The following is a 26917-nucleotide window of genomic DNA, read 5'->3' as shown; positions in this document are numbered from 1 at the left end:
AACTGCTAAGGGACTGGCAACCAAGGTTGTGCCAGCAGTATTGCAACTTGTCCTCACTGTACATTATGGACGGATATGATATGTAATTGACAGTGGAACTCAACAGCTTTAGTTGGGTACTGTGAGGGATGGACCACTGGGGATGGATGTTTTGACAATTTGGATCTGGTATGCTCAATTGTGTTCACATGCCACGTGGAGGCTCGCTCTAGGGAGGACGACAATGTACTGCATGTGTGTTGGCTAAGCAACAGTGACTCCTATTATGATGGTTGTCCATGTCTTGGTGTATTTGCAGGTAATATGGGTGGTCCTACTCTGGTTCCTGCCTTGATTGGTGGCTCCCTTGACATAGGATTTGAGGATGAGTCTGATCTACTGAAAAACGTGCTGCACGTGCCTCCCCCTTCTGTCCACCTTACATACCTTTGCTCGTCAACAATTTAAGTAGGCTGACATATTGTACAACAGTTAATTCATATGTTACAATAAAGAAAGGTGAGCAGTAGCTGTGCTCAATGTTTATTGTTATTTACAAGTGCAATGGGTAATGAGTGGGGTCATGGTGGTTGAAATCAGAGCAGTTGGCCCAGCCGTTGGTAGTACAGGTCCAGTATCCAAGGACCATGGGAATATGGAGAGATACCAGTGTCCAATCCACGGGTGTGTGAGTGGCACACAAAAGGAGACTATTCAGGAGAGTCTCACTTCCTGGCACTAGTCTTGGTTTTGGCATCAGCTCCTGCCGGATGTCTGAATGGATGACCTTGTTTGCAGAGGAGTTTGTCAGCTACAGAGGGAAGGGTGCTTGTGGCCTGTGGGTCCTCTGACAGGGCCTCCATCCAACTTACTGAGGCGGAAGTGCATGGCACAGATGGTATGTGGCTAGTGTAAGGGGCCTGTTGGTTGGAGGAGGACGCACACTGGATGGATGTGAGTTCCTTTAGCATGCCTGCAATGGTGGCCATGGTGGCATTGACAGCTTGCCACTGCTGCATGATCTCCTGGTGGTATTCCCTCTGCAGCCTCTGGTTCTCCTGCAAGGTGGGTAGTATCTGGCGCATCTTGCCTTGGGATTGCTGGTATGATCCCAGGACTTGGGAGATGGCCTCCTGGTCAATCCTTTCTCTTGATGGTCTCATCCTTTGGCCCGCAGGTGCCCTCCCACTGGCCCTGGTCCCTTGTGCCTGTGCCCCTGGCACAGTGTACCAACTCCCAGCTACACCAGGTCCATCATCATCTTGGGTGTAAGGGGTAGACTCAGGTCCCTGTACTGTGGGGCACACTGCTGTTTGAACAGTCCTTGGGACAAAGGTTTGGGGCCAAGGGGATGCCTGTGTTGTTATAACCACAGGGGTGGGGGGCACAGATGTGGGCAAGATGCGGCTGGTGGTGGTGGACTGACCAGATGTCCTAGATGGGCCAGGTTAGTCATCAATGTCAAGGCATCCAGAGCTGTAGTCCTCACTGGGGCCTTCATCCTGGGGACAGCTCTCTGTCTCTGGCATCCTCTGCAGGGTGGCAGTGGCAGGGGTACCTGTGAATGGAGAGGAGGAGAGTTATATTGTGGAGGAGGTACTTGTTTGTATCATTCTATGATGCATACAGTGGCTTGACTTGCTTCCCCCTGATCGCAATGACAGATGTAGCACTGCAAACATGGATAGTGGGTGATGGATTGTGGAATTGGTACCATGCTCCATGGAAGGTTGTGGATTGTGGATAGCATAACTGTCATTGTCATGTAGTGGTACGTAGTCAGAGCATCCAAGTATTGTAGCTGTTGTGATGGTTTTAGTTGCAGGTGTTCCACTGTGAAGTGAGAGTGGGAGCTTTTCATGGGTGGGGAGTCATACATTGTGGGAGTTGTAGTGCTTGTCATTGTGAGTGCCATCTGTTCCGTCGGGGTGGAGTATGTGTGGATGGTCACAGTGGGGTAGTGTGGCATTTAGGGGAGGGGCATTGGGTGATTGGATGGGGTGATGAAGTGTAAGGTGGGTTGCATTAGGGAGTGATAGGGTGGTGGGAATGCATGCTGTACAGAAGTCGTTGGTGTCAGGGGAGTGTTAGTGACTTACCGGACTCCAGTCCTCCGATTATTCCAGTCAGGCCCTCTGGAAGAAGTATGTCCAAGACCTTCTGCTCTCACGATGTGAACTCTGGGGTAGGAGCTGGGGGCCCACCGCCAGTCTTGTTGATGGCAATGTGGTGTTGTGATGCCATGAACTGGTTTTGGACGGACTTCTGTCTGTGACTCGTAATACAGCGATCATGAGACCGCCAACACTGGCAGTCTTTTGAAGGCCACCACCATGGCAGTCTTCCGAAAAGACCGCCAAAGTCGTAATGAGGGCTGTAGTGTTCAAACATAGAAAGAAAAAGAAAGAAAGAGGTGATAAATAAGGGGATAAAATAAATTGAAAAAGTAATGAAACTTGAAAGCAAAGAAAACAGAAAAATAACAAATGAGAGGCAAGAATGATAGGAGAAAAAATGTAAATGAGGATTTACTGCTTCATCCTGCATTGTCAGCTATCAAGCCCTTACAGAAACCTGTTTTACACAGCTGCCTTAATAAATGGGTAGCTGTTTATTCTCAAGCCTGTTGATATGCATTTATCATCTGTGAGCTACTCAGTGGCAACCGGCGAGCTACTTGTACCTCCTGTTGCAGAGCCCTGCCCTAGTATATGGCATGGAAAGTGCTCCTAGGGCCTGGAAGGTAGATGCAGCTTGTGGACGGTAGATCTATTGCGCCACTGATTATAGTGGCAGTGCTAACATTGCTTCAGTCTCACCCTGTGTAGACTGACTGCGGAAGTATAAAACCTGCAGTGCTGTCAAAAGATTCCTTTTTTACAGCTAAAGGCATTTTTTTAAATATTGGTGAGTCAACCCTATGTAGGCCATGTAACCCACAAGGCAGAATGCATGGTATTTAAAAGTGGAGCATGAAGAAAATTGATATTGCCATGTCTCTACAGTGACAAGGCTCAAAAGCTATTTTCAATATGTCAGGCATAGCTTCCCTTTGTCAATAACCAGAGGACAGATTAAAATAATAATGAAGTGTAGGAAAGTCCTCCTTTTTGCCTTGGTCACCCCTAAACATTTTGGACAGATACTGGTGGTTACTGACTCTTGGATGTGCCCTGGGTACTGCTTGCCAGTCCCAGGGCCAGTGTTCTGTGTTAAGCGGATATGCAAATTAAGCAAAATATAATTGGCAGTATCAACCTACATATAAGTCCCTAGTATATGGTAGGGCATGTAGGTTTGGGGACCCTAGCATAGGTAGTGCACCCATGGGTGCACCACTGAGGTAACAAGTGTAATTTTAAAGGCATGCTTGCCTTGCTGGCTGCTTTTAAACTAAAGTTATATGCAAATTCGACTTTGGAATTAAAAGTACTTCCAAAGTCTTAAACTAGCTTATTTTTACTTATAAGATACCCCTGAGGTAACTTGCCATTGCTGGATTTAATATATCTAATTCAGAGAAAGAGTATTAAACTACCTAAAAGTTGCCAACTTCAGCTCTGTAGTGCCTTTCTCTAATTGGCCAGCCACTGGTAGCCTGGCCAGGCTGACTTGATGAGGTGTGAAGTGGCCTGGGCTGAACACAAAGGAAGTGCCTGGGGGAAGAGATCTGCCTCAGCAGATTGTGAAACAGGATGGGGGAGAGCAGCCAAACTGCTCTTCAATGTTGGGAAGGACATTTGGAGCAGCTCGGGAACTCCCCCATTTCCTGCAACCCCAGACAACCAGGTGCCCTCTTGATTAGATTAGGAGAGGGGTGTGTTAAGGATTTGTAGCCACACCAGTGGGTGGGCTCAGCCAGACCTAACCTCCAAAATTCAGTTTCCGCCATGTTGGATTTTTAAAGAATGTTGCTCCCTGGGATTGAATTTTGCCACACTTCCCAGGAAGTGGTCATTTAAGGGGGATGTGGCCTGCCTGTTATTGGACAGTTCCCCTAGTTTTCATCCCAGGAGCAAGGATAGATATGGCAGACCTGCACCCACTCTTCAGATCCCTACAAGGAACAACAACAGAAGAAAAAGGACTGCCCTGCTGGACCCCTGACCTGCACCTGGGCATTGCACTCTGAAGGACTAAACCAGCAGTACACTTGGGCTTCACCACTAGAAGGACTTTTTCTGGCTTCAACTAGTTCAGGAAGGGACTCCCTGCTTGCTACAGGTGAAGAAAGCTAACCAGAGTCCCCTACATCAAATCATGAAGGAACTGACCAGCTGACCACTGTCCATTGGTCGTTTTAGAGTTTGAGCCAGGTTCCATTCCAGGAGTTTGAGTCCTAGCCCTCAAGAAGCAACTCAGAGCTTCTGGAACCATGGGGTGAGCTGTGGACTCCCATAGGACCTTCAAAGACCTTTTCAAAGAAGATCCAGAAGTTTGGAGAAGATTGGAGAACATTTGATAAAAAGCTCCATAAAGAGACCGACCCGCTGTTGTGAGTCAAGCCAGCTTACGTCAACCGTGACTTGGCCTCACTTGCAGGTTCATGCCGCTGAAAAGCATTATTTCACCAGGGGCTCCTGGAAATTCAATCCAACAATGACTACTCAAAATCGTCTGTCTGTGGAGGGTCGTCCGACGTCAGAGAGAAAAAGCTCCAAAATAGTGACAAAGTCCAAATGTAAAAAGTTGACAGGGACTTCCCGCACAGAGTATCTAAGGAGGGCTCCAGGGACGTTGGATCAAGATTCAGCTTTGGCCTGGACGAAGATTTCTGTCCTGAAAAATCATCTAATTTTAAAGGTAGAATTCTTCATGGAGGTCTTCGGCAATGCGTATCAGTAGAAGGCTCCAGGGAGATCGGACCAGATTGGTGACTGTGTCCCGCTAAAGAAAATCTTCAAGAAAAAGACTAAGTCCAAAGGTAAACTTTTGGCCAAGGCCTCCCGCTCGCTGTAGCCGAGCAGGGCTCTATCGCAGTCCGCCTTAAACTCTAACTTTGCCCCGGTTGGGGTGCGACCAGATATCCTGAGTGGCGCTTTTAGTTTCTAAGTGCTAAAAAACATAAATTCTTTAAAAATTCATGTCTCAAGTTCCCCTTATTCAATTTTATTCATTCTGGTGTTAAATTAAAGATAAAAATAGTTCCTATTTCTATAAATCGGTTTTCGATTTTTAAACTTCTTCCTGTGTTTTGTTTTATTACTATTTTGTGATACTTGAATGCTTTACACACTTTGGGCTTCATTATGACTTCGGCGGTCATTTAACAGGACCGTCGAAACCACTGTAGTGGAGATCTTTTGCCTGCCATATTAGGAGTGTTCCACTGGGCCAGCGGGCGAAAACAGTGTATTCCGGCCGCTGGCCCAGTGGAACACTCACCACAACATTGACGCCTGCTCCCATCGCTCATTTCACTGCCCGTAATTCAAGCACTGAGATGCGCAATTGGGTTGTGCATGGGTGCCCCTGAACTGCCCATTCCAAGTGCAGGAGCCCCCTGACGCCCCCATTCCACAAGCCTTTCCTTGGCAGTGTTTAGCACCATAGTAAGGCTTGCAGATGGGGACTCGTAATCCCCAGGGCAGCTCTGCATGCAGCGCTGCCCTGCCGAATTTCAACATCCGAAGCCACCATGCTGCAGGCTGGCTGCAGCCTGGCGGTGTCGCCGGTTGGTCCGTGCCGGCTCACAATGGGGCAGTGAGACCACCCTGTCTATGGTGGCCTTAAAACTGCCAGCCTCTTAATGAGGCCCTTTGTCTCCTAAGTCAAGCCTTGTTGTTCGTTGTCAAGCTTCCAAGGGTTGAGCTGGAGTTAATTTATTGAGACCTAACTGAACCTAGTGAGGGTTAGCGGCCTACTGCTAAGTGTAGGTACTTACCTGCCCTTCCCAATAATCCATGTTCCACCATGCTGTATCTTGAAAATGGAACCAGGTAGAAAAATAGAGACAATCTATGTTTTTTAGCTATTAAAACTGCAATTCTATAGTGAATTCAGATTTGTAATAAATATTAAGCAACAGTAACTTTTACAAAGTTACCTTTAACCCAGCCTGGAATTCCCAGGTCCTAATTTTCATAACCTCTCCAGCAACTCTTAGCCTGTACTTGGCCTGAATTAGGTATGAATTTCCTCCCAGGCCCTACAGAGTAGGTTGACCTGACTAGGCAGGAATGACTCCTCATATCTCACCAGAATATTCAAGATTGGGGTTGTGTGCCTCCTGTAGGCATAACAGTGTTAAACCCAGCCTGAGATATCTGTCTGGTGCACATATACAAATATTTGCTCTCTTCTTAAAGGATCAAAAAGGACTGTCTTTCATTTGTCTGGGCAATGAGTGACCCTCCTTGTTTCACTGGACTATGGGTCTAGGGCCAGCTTCGAACTGGAGTTTAGTGTTAGATTTTGTAGGAAACTAATGATTTGTCAATGACACTCCCACACACACACTCCAGCCCTCAAGGCTCAAGTTTAGTTTGGCCAAAGACGTTCATCATCTTACAAAATGCCCTGACACATGGCATTTTGGGACTGTTGCTTGTAGGCTCCAACTGCTACCACTGGATCAAATTAAGCACTGACAACAAGCTGCAAGATGTCATTTTCCTGGTGAGCGCAGTTGATCAGTAACAACTGAACCTGGACTGAACCTTGCTGGTGGCCTCTGCTGGAGCGAGCCCTGATCCCTATTTCTTGCCCCTGAGGACCAATGGAAGTGATTCAGAGGAGCTTCACCTGAAACCTGAAATGCTGAGACTTAAAATGTAAAAGATTAAATTGGAAACTACAATCTTTTACCAGGACAAATCCTTGATTTGGCACCCAATTTTGAATTGAATCAACAAAAAACAAAATAGTTAAGACAACTGTAAGGTGAACCCACTGACTACACTAAGATGTTGGATGTCCATTACCATTTTTAATAAATTTGTTGTCAATGGATTTTGCTGTGTTTAGATTTTATCAAACTGTTTTAAAGTATTCTGTTTTAAGTGACTTGGTCCATCACTCCACATCACTTAGATGTATGTATTTCCTTGTTACTCCTGCAGTTGCTTCTATGTCTGGGAAGAAAAAAGAGAGTTTGACTATTTGGGTCATAACTTCACTTAATTGTAACATAGGCTGTCTACTAATTGACTAGTACTATTAGTGCGATAACTTTAAAAAAGGGCAATGTCTCAATATCACTGTTTTTAATTTTTACTATAATTTTTAAAAGAACAAAATAGAGAACTATGTAATCTATTGAACTATTATTGTGATGCTTTCAATGGCAAGATTGGTTTGAAGTTGATGTCTGGTGACCTATTGACACCATAGTACCCTATTAAGGGTTTTCCAGTTCTAAAGGATAACTGTTACAAACAGGGACTTTTCCTCTCTGAATTTATCTTGGAGAGGAATCTTTTGGATGTCCATGGGATGACCAGTCATATTACTGCTTGGAATCCTGCTTTTGTTGGCAGGGTGGCTCCTTTTTTAATTACTATATTTCTCACAATTTACTTATCATATAATTGTGTCGGTTCCCTTGTGAAACAATCCCATTTTAGTAATCACAATCTGTTGTTATTATCCTTAAGGTTTTCCAGGCATCTATTACATCAATCTGACAAAATGTATGAGGATATTGAAGTTATAGATCGGTGTTGTAGGCTAAAATGGAACTGAGCAAATTAGATCGATATAGTAAGGAATCACATATTTAATAATCTTACGACTTTTATAATTGTCCCAATACAACTCAGGAGATGGATGTTTGAGTTCTTGATTCTTTTAATTGTAATAGTACCTCAAATAATACTGTATTCACAGCAGAACATACCATTCCAACGATTAAGTGGTTTTATAGTGCTTTCTCCAAAGCCAACAGGAAGTTGAGAAATGGTCTTAGCAGGACCCCACGAGACAGCGTGGAAGTTGCAGAATGCAGCCTTAAATATAACGAAATATGTTAGAGCCAGAGAACGTGAACCAAAATACAAGGGCTGGGACGATGTTCTTATACTTACTTCTCTAAAGAATTCCAGCTCATTTCGGAAACTCACTAATTCCAGATTTTATTAAATGTAAGGATCAAGCACTTCTCATCTAAATATGATGAAGTTTATTTGCCCACTTTTAACCACTTGGGGTCTAAAAGCCTAATACTAGTATGACCTTTGGCTACCTTCACGAATGATGCACAATTATTAGTAGCCCTGCTACAAAGCACCTAACCTAAATGGAGTTCATATGCACCTCTTTAAAATGAATGTAGCTCTCTGGGCCCTAATTTCGACCAATGTACTTAATGCTCCTATTGAATTCAAGATCATGTATTCCCGGGCAACGGGGAAGATCCACAATGCTATTGACCTAACTCCCTGGTAGATTCTATACTAGAAATAGCATGGAGGGTCATTATACAAACAGATCCTGAGTTTGGCAGATGATGAGGGTGTCTTTTTGGACCTGTAATATGGTGTGAGGTCTAGCCTGAGTACTTTAGAGCAATGTCTGAATGTACATTTCTTTTCATGACAGATGTTATTATGTTTTTTTGCAGCATATAGGCCAGCATGGCTGACAATGATACAGAAGGAATAATTATTTGCACTATTATATCTGTACACAACCACAAAACTGCACAGAAGTTCCATCCCACCCCTCCCCACCCGTAGGTCAAGTACATGAACATTCACATTAGACAGCAGAATATACATATACATCTCAATTTATGCCCTCATGTACATATGCTGTGAGCTCAGCCTCCAGCACGTTGTTAAGTGATCTAATATTGTGGATTATGATTTCACAATAGTCTGCCTAGCACTGCCACATTTTATTACATTTTTGGGGGAACCTCTGGCTTGATATACTGTCTGATCCCATTGTGGGAAAACAGGGCTGATTGCAGAGGCCCCCTAACTTTTTGCCCCCATTTTCCACTTTATGCTGGTGTTTTCCTGACTCTGATGGTGCCCTGGGTACTGTTAACCAGTCCCATGGCCTGTGCTCTGTGTAAAATGGATATGCAAATTAGGCTAATTATAATTGGCTAAGTCAACCTACCTATAAGTCCCTAGTATATGGTAGGGCATGTAGGTTTAGGGACCACAGTATAGGTGGTGCACACCTAGGTGCACTGCTGAGGTGCCCAGTGTCATTTTTAAAGGCAGGCCTGCCTTGCTGGCTGCCTTTAAATTAAAGTTATATGCAAATTCGACTTTGGAATTAAAGGTACTTCCAAAGTCTTAAACGACCTTATTTTTATATATGTCACCCCTAAGCTGTGCCCTATGTGCCCCTAGGGCTGGGTGCCATGTAACTATAAGCAGGGACTTTATAAAAATAGATTTATAAGCCCTGGTGAGGTAAAAACAGCCAAATTCGTTTTTCCCTCATTGAAGTAAATGGCCTTCATAGGCTAGAATGGGCAGACTTTATTTTAAATTTTAAAGTCTCCTTAAATGTTACATACCAAGAATTTGGTATCAAATTAATTGTTGTAATGAATCCCACAACTTCCAGTTGTTGGATTTAATATAACTTGTTCAGGTAAAAAGTTTAGACTTTACCTAAAAAGTTGCCAATTTCAGCTCTGCATTGTTTTTGCTGCTGTGCTCTGATTGGCCAGCCTGCAGCAGCTTCTGCCAGGCTACTTTGATGAGGTGTGAAGTGGCCTGGCTTCACACAAAGGAATGTGCTTGGGGGAGAGAATCTCCCCTCAGCAGATGGTGAGGCAGGAAGGGGGAGGGCTGCCAAACTGGTCTTCAAAGGCAGAGAAGGACATCTGGAGCACCCAGCAACACCCCCACATCCTGCAACCCCAGACAGCTAGGTGCCCCCTTGATTAGATTAGGAGAGGGCAGGAGAGGGGTGTGTTTATGATTTTTAGCCACACCAGTGGGTGGGCTCAGCCAGATGTAACCTCCAAAAATCAGATTCAGCCATGTTGGATTTTTAGAGACTGTTGCCTTTTGGGATGGATTTTTGCCACACTTCCCAGGAAGTGGTCATCACAGGGGGACGACCCTGTACCTGATTGGAGAACCAGGGCCCCCCTGCTTTTCACCCAGGAGCAAGAATAAAACTGGCAGACCTGCCCCCACACCTCAGATCCCCTCCAGAATTCAACAAGAAAGGAACTAAAGAAGAAGAGGGACTGCCCTGCTGGACCCCTGGCCTGCACCTGGACCCTGCACTCAGAAGGACTGCACCAGCTGCACACTTGGGCTTCACCACAAGAAGGACTTTGCCTGGCTTCAACTGGTTCAAGGAGGGACTCCCTGTTTGCTACAGGTGAAAAATTGCTAAACCAGAGTCCCCTGCACCAACTCCTGAAGAAAGCGACCAGCTGACCACTGTCCAGTGGCCAAAAAGGAGTTTGCGCCAGGTGCATTCTGGGAGTTGAAGTCCGCACCCCCCCAAGGACCATCACAGAACTTCTGGACCCTTGGGGTGAGCTGTGGACCCCAAAAGAACCTTAAAAGAACATCTGGGTGAAGCCCCAGAAGTTGGGAGAAGATTTGACAAATTTTGTAAAAAAGCTCCAGAGAGGGACTGACCCGCCGCGGAAATTCTAGCCGGCTTGCCTCCACCGCGACCCGGCCTGACTTCGTGGTTCGTCCCGGTAAAGAAAAACATCCAAAAAAGAGACTAAGTCCGAACGTAAAAAGTTGACCGGGACCTCCCAGCCATCGTATCCGAAAAGGGCTCCATGGACGTCGGATCAAGATCCAGGTTTACCCCGGTCGAAGGATTTTCATCTCGAAAAAACGACTAAGTCCGAAGGTAAAAGTCTCCACCGAGGAAACCCACATCGCGTATCCGGACAAGGGCTCCAGGAGGTCGGATTCAACTGGCAGGTTCGTCCCGGTGAAGAAAAACTTCAAAATAAAGACTAAGTCAGAAGGTAACTTTTTAACCGAGGCCTCCCGCGACCTGTAGCCGAGCAGGGCTCCATCGCGGTCGGCCTGAAAGTTTGACTTTGCCCTGGTCGAGGTGCAACCAGATGACCCGATTGGCGCTTTTTGTTTCTAAGCGCTAGAAAAGTAATAATTCTTTAAAAATTCATATCTCCGGTTCCCCTGAACCGATTTTAATCGTTTTTGTGACATTTTAAAGATAAAAATATAAACTATTTTTATAAATTGGTTTTGGATTTTTAAACTGTTTCCTGTGTTTTATTTAATTACTGTTTTGTGATATTTGAATGCTTTACACTTTGTCTCCTAAGTTAAGCCTTGACGCTCGTTGCCAAGCTACCAAGGGTTGAGCTGGGATTAATTTACTGAGACCTAACTGTACCTAGGTGGAGGTTAGTGGCTTGTTGCTAGGTGTAGGTACCTACCTGCCCTACCAATAACCCATTTTCCAACACCCATACAGTGGTTTAGCCCTCTCTTCCATGCTGCCAATGATGGGGAAGTTTCTGCCTTCCAGTTCCTAGGGATGTCTCTCCTTGCCAACGTCAATCCTAAAATTAAGAGTGTTTGTTTGTATCTGTTGCCTCCAATTTCATCTGTAAGGTGCAGAAGGGCTGATTTAAAAGTAGCAGGAGACACCCAAGAGAGCACTCAGCCCAGACTGGAGACCACCCCCTCCCAGAATTAATGCAGAACAGCACATCCCCATACAGTACATAAAAAGGAGCCTTCCACCGTGTGACATCTTAAACATTATGGAGAACTGCACAAGCATTGCCTAGTGTAGTAGACCCCATGGAGGTACTTTAGTTGAATCAGCCATAATCATTTCGAAACAGCCGCCTCCCAGGATGAAAGCATAGGTCCAGTCGTCATTATCAAGGTTATCTAGGTCGTTCTCCCAGGCCAATCGCAGGGCCGGCAATGTGTGGGAACTATAGATGATGGGGGTGGGGTATAACTTCATTAAATATATGGTCTCCTAAGTCTTCAGTAAGTAGCTTACACTCAGTGTAATATATGTTGGGAGGGAATCGAGGTCGCTGATAAAGGGGGCGAGGGCATGACATAATTGTAAATAACAATGAAATTGACTATGGCGAAGACTATATTCTTGTTGAAAATCACAAAAGGATTTCAGAATCATGTCAGACATCACATTCCCTAATGTGAATACACCTATTGTATCCCATGTCCTAAAGCCTTCTAAATGTGTCACTTGTTTTAACAGGGTGCCATGGCATAGCAGTGTTTGGGTCATAAGCTTTCCCCACCACCCCATTCGATGTAAGGTAGACCTCCATGCAGTTAAGACCACCTCCATAGCTGGAGGAAGAAGATTAAGCCAACCTCCCCTATAGAGATAGTCCAGCAAAGGGCACCCATTGCCCACTTCTCTGCTGCTCTGTGGGGTCATGCTGGTGGTCACACATCATTTGTTAACTACGGTCAAATGGGAGGCTAAGTAGTAAGAAGTAATTTCAGCAGCAGTGATACCACCGTTGACCATTGATTGAAACGTTTAGACAAGGCTATACGTGGTGGCCAGCCCTCCACAATTTGGTGGAACCATGTTTTAGAAATAGAGTAACAGTGTTTTGCAGTTGGTAGAGGAGTCTGGGTAAGGACACCATTTTAAAAATCGGTGAACGGCTGATGAGTGATAGTGGTAAGAACAACCATGTCCATAGCCCCTTCTTTAGGAGCACCAAGGCAGGTTCCAAGTTGCGGGAGTTAGAAAGGTTTGCATCAGGCATAATGAATATCCCCAAGTATTTGAAGCCATTTGTATCTATTCTAATGGCGGGAACCCCAAGCATTGGACACTATCCATTCACAGGAAATACCACCGATTTGAAAGTGTTCATGTTTAGCCCTGCTGGTTTGCCAAAGATGCACAACATCCGAAGAAGTCATGACCCCGTCTCTTCAGGGTCGGTAAGGAAAAAATGAAAGATCATCTGCATACAGGATGGGGCTATCGGAGCATTCTGGACTCAAAGCCTCGTATCTGTGCATCCATGCAGACCCAGCCTACCAGGGGCCCCATTATCAAGGCAAATAATAATAGGGAGAGAGGGCATCCCTGACGCATACCTCTTTGAATCGTAAAGGGGTCTGAAACATGACCAGCCACTAACCACAGCTGTCAGGCCAGTATATAGGAGCTGCTAGTATATAGGAGAGGCCAGTATATAGGAGGCAAACGACTTGTTAATTTCGGCTAGTATGATGGCAGCCAGTCGCCTCAGACAATCTGATAGGGCTTGGGTGTTAGAGGAGCGACGGGTGTTATGATGAGTGGCTCTACTTGCCATGAAGCTCGCCTGATCCAGAAGAACCAGATCAGGAATGTATTGCACCAGTCGGTTTGCCAGGGTTTTGGCGAGTATTTTGACCTCCATATTAAGGAGGGAAATAGACCGATAGGAGGAGTGTGTGTTCAATTTACATCCTTTGATTGACAGGTACACTGTTGTAAAAATGTAGGGTCCATCCTTGCCACTATGGGTATTGGCCCAGGCATTGTACGTTTTCTGCATCATTTGCACAGTATTTTAAATGATGAGGTCGTTTTAGCGCAAATGGCGACTGCAGTGACACTTACATTGGCCACGAAAGACAGGCATGAATGCGTGTTTTCCCCGATTTTATTTATTTTATATATCAATGATATCTAACTTTTTCAAACAGCAGGGTACAAAAGCGTGCTGTGTGTTGGTAATCGTTAATACCATCCCTTCTTTACACAGTCTTATTGGCCAGGACAGCTACAAAATTCACTTGATGGCTTTTGTGACTGACAAGGGTAATAGGGATATTTAGTAATAATTTGGAATTGTTACTGGTTCAAAATGTGTTAAATCTAGAAATTGTTCAATAGAAGGTTATCATATAGAAAAGTTTAGGGCATTTTTAAGAGTGGTTTTCGATAACACATCCGTTTGGAAAGACCTTATCAGACTAAAATCAAGGTCATTTGCACATTCATTGTCATACATATTTAATTTTGCAAACCAATTGGGTAAGAAGTATTTGCGTCAAATGATGATACTATGTTAATTTAATTGTTTTGTTGTTGCCTGTTACGGTGCAGGAATCTGGGGATAAACTAACCGCGGCACCATACAAACCAAGGACAACAAATCTGGTGGGTGACATTTGTATCTTCTTAAGACCTCCCCGCAGTTTACCTGTTAGGAAGAGCTTGACATATCAGATAGAATACAGCTATCGCTTCTCTTGCTATTGATTTCTATCAGGACACATTCATGTACCACCCTGAATAGACTAATACTTAAAGATCTGCTACTTATAGAGCACCATAGCAAGTCAAGATGGCTATCTTACATAAAGTAATTCTGCCTCTATATGTTGTTTTGTAAACAATACATCTTCGACTGCTGTCTGTATGCAGGATAGAAAAAAGGTGATCTCATTTTAGGATAGAAAAGAAGGTAGGGATTGTTGAAATTCATCTGATCTAATTCCTCGTTTCTCTCTAGAATCAGGCACAGAAGCTGCCCTGTGAAATAATATTTATGGACAGAATTAAGGTTGAATTTTCCACTATTTTTAAGTTTTGCAGCACACCTTGGGGAATAAGGTACAAAATACCCTTTGCAGCCACTCTTTCATCTCATATACAGACTATTGTGGAATTTTTCACATTGCAAACATGAGTGAGCACACTTGCCCATATTTATACTTTTTAGCGCTGCATTTGAGCCTCTTTTTGACTCAAATTCGGCGCAAACGTACAAAATACAATTGTATTTGTAAGTTTGCGCCGCTTTTGGGTCAAAAATCGGCGCACATGCGGCGCTAAAAAAGTATAAATAAGGACCTTTGTGTGAATCCTGTGATGTGCGCTAAGTGCAACATGGATGCAATTACAATTTGTGCCCATATTTTACACTTACCACAGAAGTCAGACAAGGCAGTGTGGTCTGTGGTTATTGTCTAACACGCAGCCAGAGAAGCGTTGAGTTTGTATCTATTTAAGGACAAGAAAGATGCAACACTGCACAAGTCGTCTCGATTAATCAGTTATTACCAGACACGTGTTAATCAATGATGAAATAATTCTTATCAGATTGTGACGGGGGATCTGCTTACACATATACACCATGAATGAATCGATACAGCCTTCAGGGTGCTACAGTTCAACCTAAATCTTATTAAACAAAGTTCAGTTCACTACAAAGATACACCTGGGCAAATAAGAAGAGCTGGTATCTTGATTGTGAGGAACGATCTCGCAAACCTAACTGAGATGTTTGCAAAGATTGGAGGAATTGGTTTCCTGTGAGTTTAAAGCAGCAAAGAATATCCTGACAGATGATATCTATAAATGGCAACTTCAATCAGAGAATTTTCCAGCATAGCCATGTGTTTTTGAGGGATTGGCATATTGAACATTTGAGTCAAATTAAAAATAGTCATGCATAGAAGCATCCTTCCTAATCAATTTACCCTGGCAATTTATGTGTGTAAAAATCTCAAGCCTTAAATCAGCATCCCCAGATAATAAAACTCCTCTAAAGTTCCTGCAATAGGAAACCGAATGACACACAGGGTTTACTTTGGACAGCCTCAAAACCTTCATTATTGTATTATTATTAGTACTTTAATATCTTTGTATGGAATTCCAATAGTATCTCATGATTCAGCCTGACCTCCTAGAAATGCATAAGATGTTAAAAAGTTGACAGTATTTATTTCTGTAAATGTATATGTTTATTCCCTAAGCCCTTGGATTCGTCTTAAATACTACAGTGCATTTCAGATTTATTCGGCGACAAGGAATCTACTGTATGTTTTTTTTGTCATACTTGCATAAGAGCGTTTTGTGTTTCTAAAAATAATATTTACTTTTAGTAAGTATTCTATCAGTAAGTTATCACATGAACTTTTGAAAGTTAGTAGAAACAAATCGGGAGGAGATAATTAGAGCCTCAACCTTTGACAATTTTGCATTTTGGGTCAAATGTAAATTTCACCGTCTCATATGAATTATTCAAAAGATAAAGTAGGTAATAATAAATATGTTTTAAAAATGAACACTGAGAGCACTGGATGCTACTGGAACATCAGGTTCCCGTGCACGAAGCTTCTAAGAGTTGTGATGTGAAAAAATGTGTCTTCCGTATTAATTATGAAGTACTAGCTGCTGAAAAACAACATAAGCGCGCAAGTGCTGCTGCTGTTAAGCAGGCATTCACATATTTGTTCAGTTTGTTGTACGTAGCACCATTATATCTCCTTCCAGGCACATTGGGCCTTATGACGAAGGTAAAGTAAAGTCAAAGATAATCCTCATGCCGAAGACAGGGCATATGAACCACATTATTTGGAGATTATTTATTTGAGAGCTTTTCATGTCAACGAAGTACAGACGTGCCATTATCTTGATCAACATGTACGTCAATCTCCTCCCAAAACAAAGACAAGCATTTCCAATGTAATGGATCTAGCATTTGCTCGAGTTTGAGTTAGAGCTATTAGCGCTGTAAACTCCTAACCAGACTTTCCTTGCTACATAAACTGAAAAGAAAAAGGAAAACAGTTTTACATAAGTGAGCCGACGAGGTCTGCCGTGTCCGTGAAGTAGACACAGAATCGGGAAATAATTCAGTGACAGCTGTTTTAGTGTAAAAGGTCATTTATTAGGACAGGATTGCATAAATAACATAACCATTAACTTTCAAAGGTAACCGTAACTTTAATAACGCCCTCCTATTAACATCTCCTCGCTCATCCTTCTTCTTCAAACCCTTATCTCGTTTCCATTCCCCTACGCACTCCCCTTTTCCTTTCATGCCCCATTTGGTTCGTGCGTACCCCCACTCAGAGCCTTCACCTGCTTGTTTATTCCCTAGAAGGGTGGCCAAGCCCGCATCTGACTCACCACCCTCCCCCATCTACTGCTCGCTCACCCCTGCAACCTGCCCTAACTGACAATTTCCCTCCCCTCCTTGCTATTCGACTCTAACTTCCGTCCCTCCAATCGCTCTTCCAATTGCCGGGTGGGTGGGAGGCCAAATTAAAACGCGCGATGTAAGCGCGGAAAAGAGGCCGGTCCCTCCACCCCCAACCCCTTTTATTTCCTCCCCCTAGACCCGCCCCCACTTACCATTCCCAATCCCTGTCCCTCGCCGTCACTTCCTTTCCCGAATTGACCCGCGGGAAGACTAGAGCGTTGCTCTTGCTTCCCGCGGGCCCCTCCATCGGGAAATAATTCAGTGACAGCTGTTTTAGTGTAAAAGGTCATTTATTAGGACAGGATTGCATAAATAACATAACCATTAACTTTCAAAGGTAACCGTAACTTTAATAACGCCCTCCTATTAACATCTCCTCGCTCATCCTTCTTCTTCAAACCCTTATCTCGTTTCCATTCCCCTACGCACTCCCCTTTTCCTTTCATGCCCCATTTGGTTCGTGCGTACCCCCACTCAGAGCCTTCACCTGCTTGTTTATTCCCTAGAAGGGTGGCCAAGCCCGCATCTGACTCACCACCCTCCCCCATCTACTGCCAACCAGCACAAACCCATTTGGCGTTTTGCTGCCCCACCCCCCCAAAGGCCACGCTACTGCGACCCAGTACTTCTCATTTCTTGTTTGTAATCCACCAAGTTTCTCCCCACAAATCTTCCGCCAGCAGTCTCAGATTTGTCAGATATTATGGGTTTCCCATTGTGTACAGGTGAACACCATCGTTTCTGAACAGTGCCACCTCCTGCTCTGTAATGTTCTCGTGTTTCATTAATTTTTTGCCCTTGCGCCCAGCAAAACCTTTACTCCTTCGAGCCCGCTCCATGGCTCCATACTTAACTGCCCCTCTCCACCCTCTACGCGGAACAAATTCTGTCCACCCAAGTATGTACCATGCCATTTTTTGCTTGAGAATCTCCAAATCCCTCTGCACGTGTTGCAGTAACGTGAGTTCTGACAATTTCACAAGGCCATCCTCTCCCAAATGTATGATTAACAATTCCGCCACATCCCCAATTCCATAAATTAGCAGTGATGAAAGGAAGCAGGTTACCCCACCGCCTTCTGCTCTTTCCCCACCATAGCACCTCGTGCCGCCTGCTGGATAGTCCCAGGCCCCGACCATATATCTGTTTTCTCCACGAACTTCGCTGCCCAGTGGACAAATGAATGGCCGACCAGCCATGTAACCATCTTGCTCTGTGATGGACCAAACGCATCTCCTGCAATGGAAAAATAACTGTAACCTGTGTTTTTTTTTTTTTTTTTAACAGAACAAACCCCCCCCCTTCTAAAGCCCCCTCCAACTGTATCGCCCCACCTTTCAGGGTCTTAACTTAAAGTTCACAACACCTTGATCGCTAGAGGACTCTCGCCTTGACCTTTTGCCCAGTCCCAACCCAAATGCGCTGCGGCCGTAGCTGCCCCAAACCTAAACTAAGGTGTGCCGAAAAAACCATGGCCCGGCGGCCCACACGACCCAACGCCATCCTCAACACTCGTAAGAGCTGAAAACTAGTGAGCTTGGACCTTGATCTGTGCACAAAAACCCCGGCTTCCTTGTTTGACAACCGTGAGGATTGACTGAAAGCTCCAAAAAACATCCACCCTGCCTAAGCGGAAAAATTGCTAGCTCGTATTCATCTGCGCAACATACCGGCAATTCGTGTAACAAATCTAGTAACGACTCAAAAATTGGGTTCCCTGGCCGTTCTACCCCCCACCGCTCTAATTCTGCCCCAACCTTTTAACATTCTTCCCACAGATCCTTTCTTGCTGGGTCGTGATCAAAAACAATTGCCATAAAAAGGTCCACCTGCCAGTTTACCCCCAAATAGTGGCCGCTGATACCCTCTCTGAAACATGCACCGTACAAGAACTCAAAACTCCTGATGCTCTAACTGTTTGTGACTCTGCCCCCAAACTTTCCTGTAACCGCTCAAAAACTGAAAAAACCCCAACCAGGCCAGCCGGTAACTTCGCCGATTGGAGTCCGCTAAAAACATCACCACCCACCCGTGATCATCATACCCCCCATTCCCAATTGTCTGCCGGGACCGCTGTCTTGGTCCGCTCCGTTCCTGACGCCAGGTTGCTGAAACGCTGCCCCTGTGAAAGGGACAGGGAAACCGCAATCTCGTTGACAACTCCTGGTATATGGACAGCTTTAAAGATCACAATTCCGAGATAAGCCCTGCAACATGAATCGGCGCAACCAGCGCAAAAACCTTCACATCCCTCGCTTCCTGTCCATTCCTCAATCCACGACAGCCATGTTGTTGGTTCTGAAGAAAACTGCCCTATTTGTTAACTCGCGCCCCCATACTGCCATGGCCACCAGCAAGGAAAATAATTTCCAGAAAAGCAATGCTCCTACTAAGTTGTCACCAAAATGCTGGCCTCACCTCCGAGCACCATCTGCCATCCCCGAAAATCTCTAAAACCATGCGCTCCTGCCGCATCTGAAAATATCTGCACCTGCCATACTGTCTCTGCTTCCCAGAACCACCTGGGTACCCCAATTAATTGTTTCAGAAATATTTCCCACCTTAACATCTTCCGAGTCCCCTTGACCCTCTTATTCTTTGGTGTGGTAAAACTGCGCCTGACATGCACGACCCTAATCACCTGCAAAAACATCCTCCCCCCTTTAACTGTCCTACAAGCAAGGTTAAGGTACCCCAACCGCTTCTGGGCTGTCTCGAATCGATTTTCCGTGCTTCCTATCACCGTGTCCAAGAAAAACAGCATCTCCGTTACTGTCTGTGCCGGTAATCTGTCCGTCATTATACTGGAGTCTTAAATCCCTACCCAGAAAGGTAAGAAACTATGAGGGGCCTTTGGTCTTTCTGGGTGCCAACGGCACTCCCATCTGCTGTGCCATATCCTGAAAACCTTCCAGAGCCGTCCGGCACTCCCCGCGAACCCTTCCTTCCTACAAAAGAAGTCATCCAAATAATGGGTCACCGCATAATGCCCACTACTCTTGACAAAGACCCACTGCATGAAGGTGCTAAAAGCTTCGAACAACGCGCATGAAATCGCGCGACCCCTGGGCAGGACCCTGTCCACATAGATTGCCCCTTCAAGCTGCATTCCCCAGCAATTCAAAAATCCCTTGTGTGTATCGGCAATAACCTGAAAGCTGATTGTATATTGCATTTTTCCAGTTCTGCCCCATGGCCGCACGCCCTGACCAATTTTACGGCATCATCCACATATGCATACACCAGTCTGGTGTCTTCTGCTGCCATGAAATCGTTAACAGATGTGCCCTCCGGCCATGAGAGGTGATGTATCAACCTGATTTCACCCGGGGCCTTCTTCGGCACGACTCCCAGCGGGGAAATCATCAAAATCTGACTTGGCCGCCCATAAAAAATGGGCCCGCAATTCTGCCCAATGACCGTTCCTTGTCCAGCTTTTCCTTACCACCTGTGGTAATTCCCTTGCAGACCGCACGTTGTCTGCCCAGTGTCTCACCTGTGAGCCGTGGTCACTGACCCTCAAACCTTCTTGAATCCCTTCTGCTAACTCAAAGCAGCTGCCCTATCCGTGTATATACGCAGCCCTGGTAAGATAAAGACTAACCTAACTGGCGTAGGCCCCCTTTTGGAGCAGATAGCGCCCTGTGTCCCTCCGCCTTTTGCCACCCTCCATTGTACGGAGGGACTGGAGGTGAGAAACATTGAGTAACCTGATGACGGCCCCCGCACTTGGAGCAGTCCTGTTTCCTTTTTACAAGGATGTCTGGATCAGAAACCTTTGGTGAAAATCCCGCACGCTCCTGTCGTGTTAAATGTTGTTCTTTGTCTCCCCCCCCCCCGGGGCTGGACGTGCCTGAAAAGGCTTATATACCACCGGTAACCCACTGGCCGTATGTGTCGCTACTGCGGATTGTGATGATGTCATCCCCTGCATCCATAATTCTGGGTCTACATCCCCCCCATGGCTTAATGATGTCCATGTATTTAAATAGCGCTATAGCCTATGTCAGGGTATTTCTCACAATAAATGCTTGCAAAATTAAAAACGCTGACGTCCATATTAATTGGCACCCTCGGCCTACGGGCCAACTCCTACTCTTCTTCCTTAGACCCTCCTTTGGCTTGTATGTCCTTATGAAAGAGTTTTAAAACGTCTACATAATCAGGTCTCCATATTCTTGCCTTCGCTTTTTCCGCTACGTGTGAGCACAATGGCATAGCCAGACCCATATAGGGTAGCCTCTTCTTGTGTCCTCCCCCTTCCTACTCTCCTGTGCCTGACTTCTCTCCTGCTATCTTGTCCCCGCCCTCGCCCTCAGTTGTAGCTCTGGCTCGCAGCAGTGTGTCAACTGTCGAAACTTCCCCCACCCCAACGGACTTGTAAGTTGAAATGACATCCCCTTTTCGCCGTCCCCCAAACCTACCACCATTGCCCTTTACCTCTTCCACGTGTGGTCGAAAGCCGCGAAAACTTTCCGGGCCCCTCGGCCCCGTGATTGGTCCTGCCTTCTTTCCTGTGGACCCATGCTGTTGTCCCGCTCCTAAAAATAGAAACGGAGAGAGGGGTTGCGCCGCTCCTGCGTCCTCTTCCCCTCCCCCTTATGCTGTGTACCTCTGTTTCCCAGATCTCCCCCTTTTCCCATTCTTCCAGAAACCTATTCATAGTCCAGTTTTAGCACTTCCTATTCGCACACATCCGTTTGTCAAACACTCCCACTCATCCTCATGCATTTATTAGACATGTCATCTTGCCCCACATGGCGTCCGCCATTCTGTGTTGTCCCCGATCCTGCGAAGTAGAGAAGGCCGCCGAAGACCCCTCTAGCGCTTCTGACCAACGTGCCGGGGCCGTATTGCGCCCCGTTGATATCGCCTTCTTTCTACCAACCTCTTGCGTTGGCATTGACCTTCCGCGCGCCACATGGCCGTATGCGCCACTGGCTCCCATCTTGCTACCTAAAACACTATCCTCCCCGACTTCCTGTCCCCTTCCGCTCGGGACCCGTACCCATCTGCCCCTTCCTCTGTCTTGGGGCATGGTTCCTACGTTGCCTGTACTGTCTGCTGGCCTCTCCGGCTGCCGGCTGCATGGCACGGACATGTCCGGGGCGGGGGTCCCTCCTACACTTGCCTGCCTGTGCCCCCTTGCTGCGGCCCACCGAGGGAGTGTTGATAAGGGATACGTGGCCTTTGCGTAACCTGCCGCCTCCCAGGGTCTTGACGTGGGGCCTGGACAAAGGGGAGGGGGCCTGTGAGCGCGTTAATTTTTCCCTGCGCAATAGCCTCCCTGTATAAAATTGTATCTATTACTTTTCATAATATATATATATATATATATATATATATATATATATATTTTTTTTTTTTTTTTTTTTTTGGGGGGGGCGCCTGTATTGGCCCTAACTCGCTTAATTGGGCCCTGAAAGCCTGTGGCGAGGGCCCCACGCCTTAATGTGTGATCTCCCCCCACCTATTAATTATAGTTAACCAGCCTGTGCCTGAAAACATAATGCTCTAATTTAAACTTACCCTTGTCTACTTACTGATAATTTTTGAGAGCCCCCACGCGGTCAGAGCCAGGCAATCTGGACCGCCGCTGAATAAATTGAAAATGTTGGGCCCCCAGAAAAAAGGGGGAGGGGGCCTGCTGTCGGGGCCCCCAGGGGGCGCAGTGGCTCAAAACAGCCACTTGCTACTGCGGTGGTGGAGCTGCGAATGCAGGCCTGCTGGCCAGCAAACGCGCGTCTTGTTCCTGAAATGGGGGGGTGGGGGGCGGCGCTCGAAAGGAGCGCATGGCCACCCCCAGTAATTGTGAAAGGGTGCCGCGCGGGCTGCAAGCTTGCCCCGGCCCCCTAGTATTAAAACCAAAGGACACCAAAACTCCCATATACCGCTTCCCTGCCCTAAACCCCAGCCTACCTGCACCACAAACTCCCACTATGAAGGATCCCCAGGGACCGGCCACTCCAAATTAAAACGCGCAATGTAAGCGCGGAAAAGAGGCCGGTCCCTCCACCCCCAACCCCTTTTATTTCCTCCCCCTAGACCCGCCCCCACTTACCATTCCCAATCCCTGTCCCTCGCCGTCACTTCCTTTCCCGAATTGACCCGCGGGAAGACTAGAGCGTTGCTCTTGCTTCCCGCGGGCCCCTCCAAAGGAAACAGAAGTTTGCTCGCAGACTAACGTATTGACAAAAGTGCAATTATTATTGACTACTAGCCAGTGAGATTGCGCTGCGTAGGAAATAAAAAGAAAAAGTAGTCCAGAAGCCGTTCAGAAAAACGCAGAGCCTCGTGTGTTTTCAGTAGGTTACTGGCGCTCTCGAGGAGGGCTAAACACCAGAAAAGGCATTACGTGTGCATGCCTTTCACATAGAAATCAAGGGAATTTTAAAGGGCAAGCCCACAAATCAACCAAACTGACTAGTGTGACATGGATGTGGTTAAAAGCCCACAGACAGATTACAACAGGGGACAGAGAGCTTGCATGCTCGACTCTAAAAATGCTTGAACAATTTGGCACAGGTGCTGTTTTCACCCTCAAGATTATAGAGGGTAGTAACTTGTTGGTACCACAGTAATTCTTCCAGTAGGAAGTAATGGTGTCAATATCTCCAGGTACCACATGGACTTCCCTGCCTGTCTCCAACAATGTAGACATATTCCAAGATTGTGACTCTGAGCCCCGCTGGATCTGTATGCCCTGGTGCCATCCTCCACAGTAAAGATTTCAAATGGATTGTTAATCGATTGTACTCAGGCTTGGGACCGCACGTTAGCAAGTTACCAATCTATGAATGTTATCCATAACCCCAGGGCCACTTCCACCACAAATTCATTCTTTCAAAAAATACATCTCTTTTGCTCTGATGTTTCTATTGCAAAATACTTACATTCTTTGTACATCTTCTTGTATACTTTTTTCCAATGTCTCATAACTACTTTCCTGGCAGAGTCAGTGTCAAAATTTTACACTTTGCTGCTTTCTCTGGACCTTGCGTGTGTTCTTCTTCAGGCCCTAAGAGACATTTTTGACTGATATGCTCAGTTGTGACTGCGTTACTGCATGCCAGAGAATATTAATCAAATATGCCCTTGTGCTTGGCAAAGGGTAGCAAGGGTGGCACAACTACTAAGGACCTCATTTACGAGGAAAATGTGAATCACGTTGCCGCAAGCAATTTTGCTGCACCGAGCTGCGCCATTTCCAAAACGCAGAGATGTACCATATTTATCAGAATTCAGTTGTCCCCTGTGTTTTCCTCTGAGCCGGTATTTAATTGGCTGTCTAGAGCCACCACAGGCACCCTTGCACCATGGTGCAAGGATACCTGCGTTTAGGAGGGATTGTTTTTGCGCAGGAAGGGACAACTTCCCGCATAAAAACAATCATTAATGGTGTTTTGCTACTTCTATGTATGCTGCAGAATGCAGCACACAGAGCAAAAAATGATGAGAAATAAACATACTTCTTCACGTTGCGCCACTCTAACGCCACAGCTACCTGCACATAAACAGACCTGTCTGCAATTCAGGCACCCTTACACCATGGCGCAAGTGTGCCTGCATTGGCTCAAGGCAGCCAAAAGGGCATCAGCACAAGTAAAGGAGAGGAATATGCCATATTATGTTAAATACTGTGCATTCCTGCCCTTTTACTTTCACTCAGCACAGCGCAGCAAGGTAACCTTCTGCACTGCATGATATATTGCTAAATGTGCCACCTAGGGTTTTCGCTATCTGTAACTAGAAAGTACTTAACTTGCGATATTTCTTTAGTATGTCTAAATGCCACTGTATTTTCCACAGTGACTCCAGTGTTTTAAGGAACATGATACGTCCTCAATTTATTAAGTGTTGGGAGGAATAAATACAAACAATGTAGGAATTCAACGTTTTTTTAACATCGCTAGACCCATCACATCATTGGCATGAGATGTCCCAAGTTCAATATCTTTGAATCAAAGATTCATGTTTCTCTAACACTTTTCTCATAGCTTAGGTTTCCTTTCTCTTAATTTGCAGGGTAAGATTGACCTGTTAAATCTTCATTTCCATGTTTCCAGCCTTTTGGCACAACTGTGTTACCCTGACATTTTCACATTAGGCAAACATTCAGAGGTGAACATTATCATAATTATATTTATCGTATTGCACTTCCTTTGTAGTTTCATTGATGCGATCTCTTATCAATCATATTCCAGTCTTCTCCCATTCCTTCAACACAAGCTTCTGCCATTGACTTGAAAAATGTAATTTATACATAGTGTGGCATTATGCGATTATTGTAGTTTTGAGGCATACGTCTTTCTTAAGGGGATCTACATCCTTGTATTCCAAAGTGAGGAGCTATGGATCTGTTGTGGTATTGCATTTTGCTTGGTTGACAAAGAGAGTCAGGATATCCACCAGGAGTACCTTGATTATGTAATCAAAAATAATATCAGAACATTCCGAACTCAAGTCTCAGCTTTGTCTTTTTCTACAATACTTCTGTGTGCATAGGATTACATCAAAAAAACACCCTGGTACATACATATGGTTCCCTTATTGTTTCCTAAAAGCTTGGTATTATGAAGTCCTTGGTGGCTCTTTCTAATGTGTTAGTTTAGAGAGACAAAGCAATGTTCCAAGGCTCACCGAAATGGTCACTTTGTAATTGTCCTCTGCTAGCTATTACGAGCCTCTTGAAGAGTCTTGCATAATGTTTAATATAACTTAAACAAAGTCCTTGAATGGTTCAGTGCACTGACTGTAGGTCACAGATTGATGCCTTGAGTGAACATTGTACCTTATTCTTAAGGTTCTCTTTTCTTGTGCAGGGTCAGGGTTGAGCAAAAATAGAAGAACAACAAGCAGTAGGATCACCAGAGGAGAAGGGCATCAAACGCTGATGCCAGGAGTTCAGCACAGATAAGCTAGACAGGAACTAAAAGGTGCTTCCCCATGAAATCTGTTTGGGTCAAGTGGTGTTTCAATGGATTGGCGCAGTAGTTATAGACCACACCCAGTTATGGCTGCCAGGCCTTGTGAGATTTGGAGAGCTTGAGAGATTCTGCAAGAGCATCCCACCAAGTTGCAGAAGTGAACCAGCCTGTAAGAAAAGGGGGAAACAGGGTACCTAGTGAAGCAAATACATATACCTTGGATAAAAACTCATGGCTTACTTTAAGAAATGTGAGCAGGATATGACTAACTGGGCTACAAGGAGAGGCATAGGGGAGCATGATGCACAAGGTGTAGAGGAAATGTACCAGGGATCATATTGTGGTACAGCAGAAAATGAAAGACTTTAGGGGATTGGGTAGCGGAAGAAGGAGAAGGGAGCTATGTATGGAACAGGCCATACCACCAGGACCTTGTGTACAGCACTTGTGGTTCAAGAACCTCTCCAGCAGGGAAACAGCAGCATCCAGGGGAGGTCCAGAACTAATCATCTGGACAGTTGCAGAAAAGGCCTCTTGTAGCTTACTGCAAAAAGTGTTACAAAAGAAACAGGAAAGCAACCGAGTTTGTATATATCTCATGCAATCCCAAATGTATTCAGTTTCATAACATGCGCTTTTCATATTTCTTGGGCTTACCATGGAATTCAAATATATTCAAATAAATTAATTCATAGCCAAATCTTATTCAGCTGGTTCGAGCCTCAATTCTACAAAGAAGTCACACGTTTATAATTACAATTACAAAATTACCTAATACTCTAAAAAGTATATAGGGCAATCAGTCAATAACACCCCTCCTGCCTCACCAAAACATACTTTAGAATAGTGAAGTCACCATTTATCCCCCTATTCCCTCCTGTCTCATCTTTCACATAGAAAACTAACATATTACATGATTCTAAGGAGCCACCCTATTACTAAGCTAAAACGGGACAAATGGCCCCCTATAATTTAAGTAGCTCCCTAAACTTACCGCTCAGGTGGCGTTATTGTATTTAATCATCCACTTTAAGGACTGTCGGCAAAAGAACCCGACTAGCCTGCCTTCACTCTATTTATATGGGACTCACTCCATCAAAACGTG

At 45.3% G+C, this 26917-nt stretch overlaps 1 long non-coding RNA gene across 1 annotated transcript; it reads right to left on the bottom strand.

Annotated features, from left to right (window-relative positions):
• Positions 1-506: 506 nt before the first annotated feature.
• Positions 507-26917, bottom strand: LOC138282464 (uncharacterized). The gene is made up of 3 exons (XR_011200956.1): positions 26807-26917; positions 2079-2353; positions 507-1537 (listed from the first exon to the last, which is right to left on the bottom strand). It is a non-coding gene; the product is annotated as an uncharacterized lncRNA (long non-coding RNA).

This window comes from Pleurodeles waltl, chromosome 2_2 (genome assembly GCF_031143425.1).
Source record: "Pleurodeles waltl isolate 20211129_DDA chromosome 2_2, aPleWal1.hap1.20221129, whole genome shotgun sequence".
Lineage (NCBI taxonomy): Eukaryota > Metazoa > Chordata > Amphibia > Caudata > Salamandridae > Pleurodeles > Pleurodeles waltl.
The sequence above is the reverse complement of the archived record's forward strand: the minus strand, read 5'-3'. Positions and strand labels throughout refer to the sequence as shown.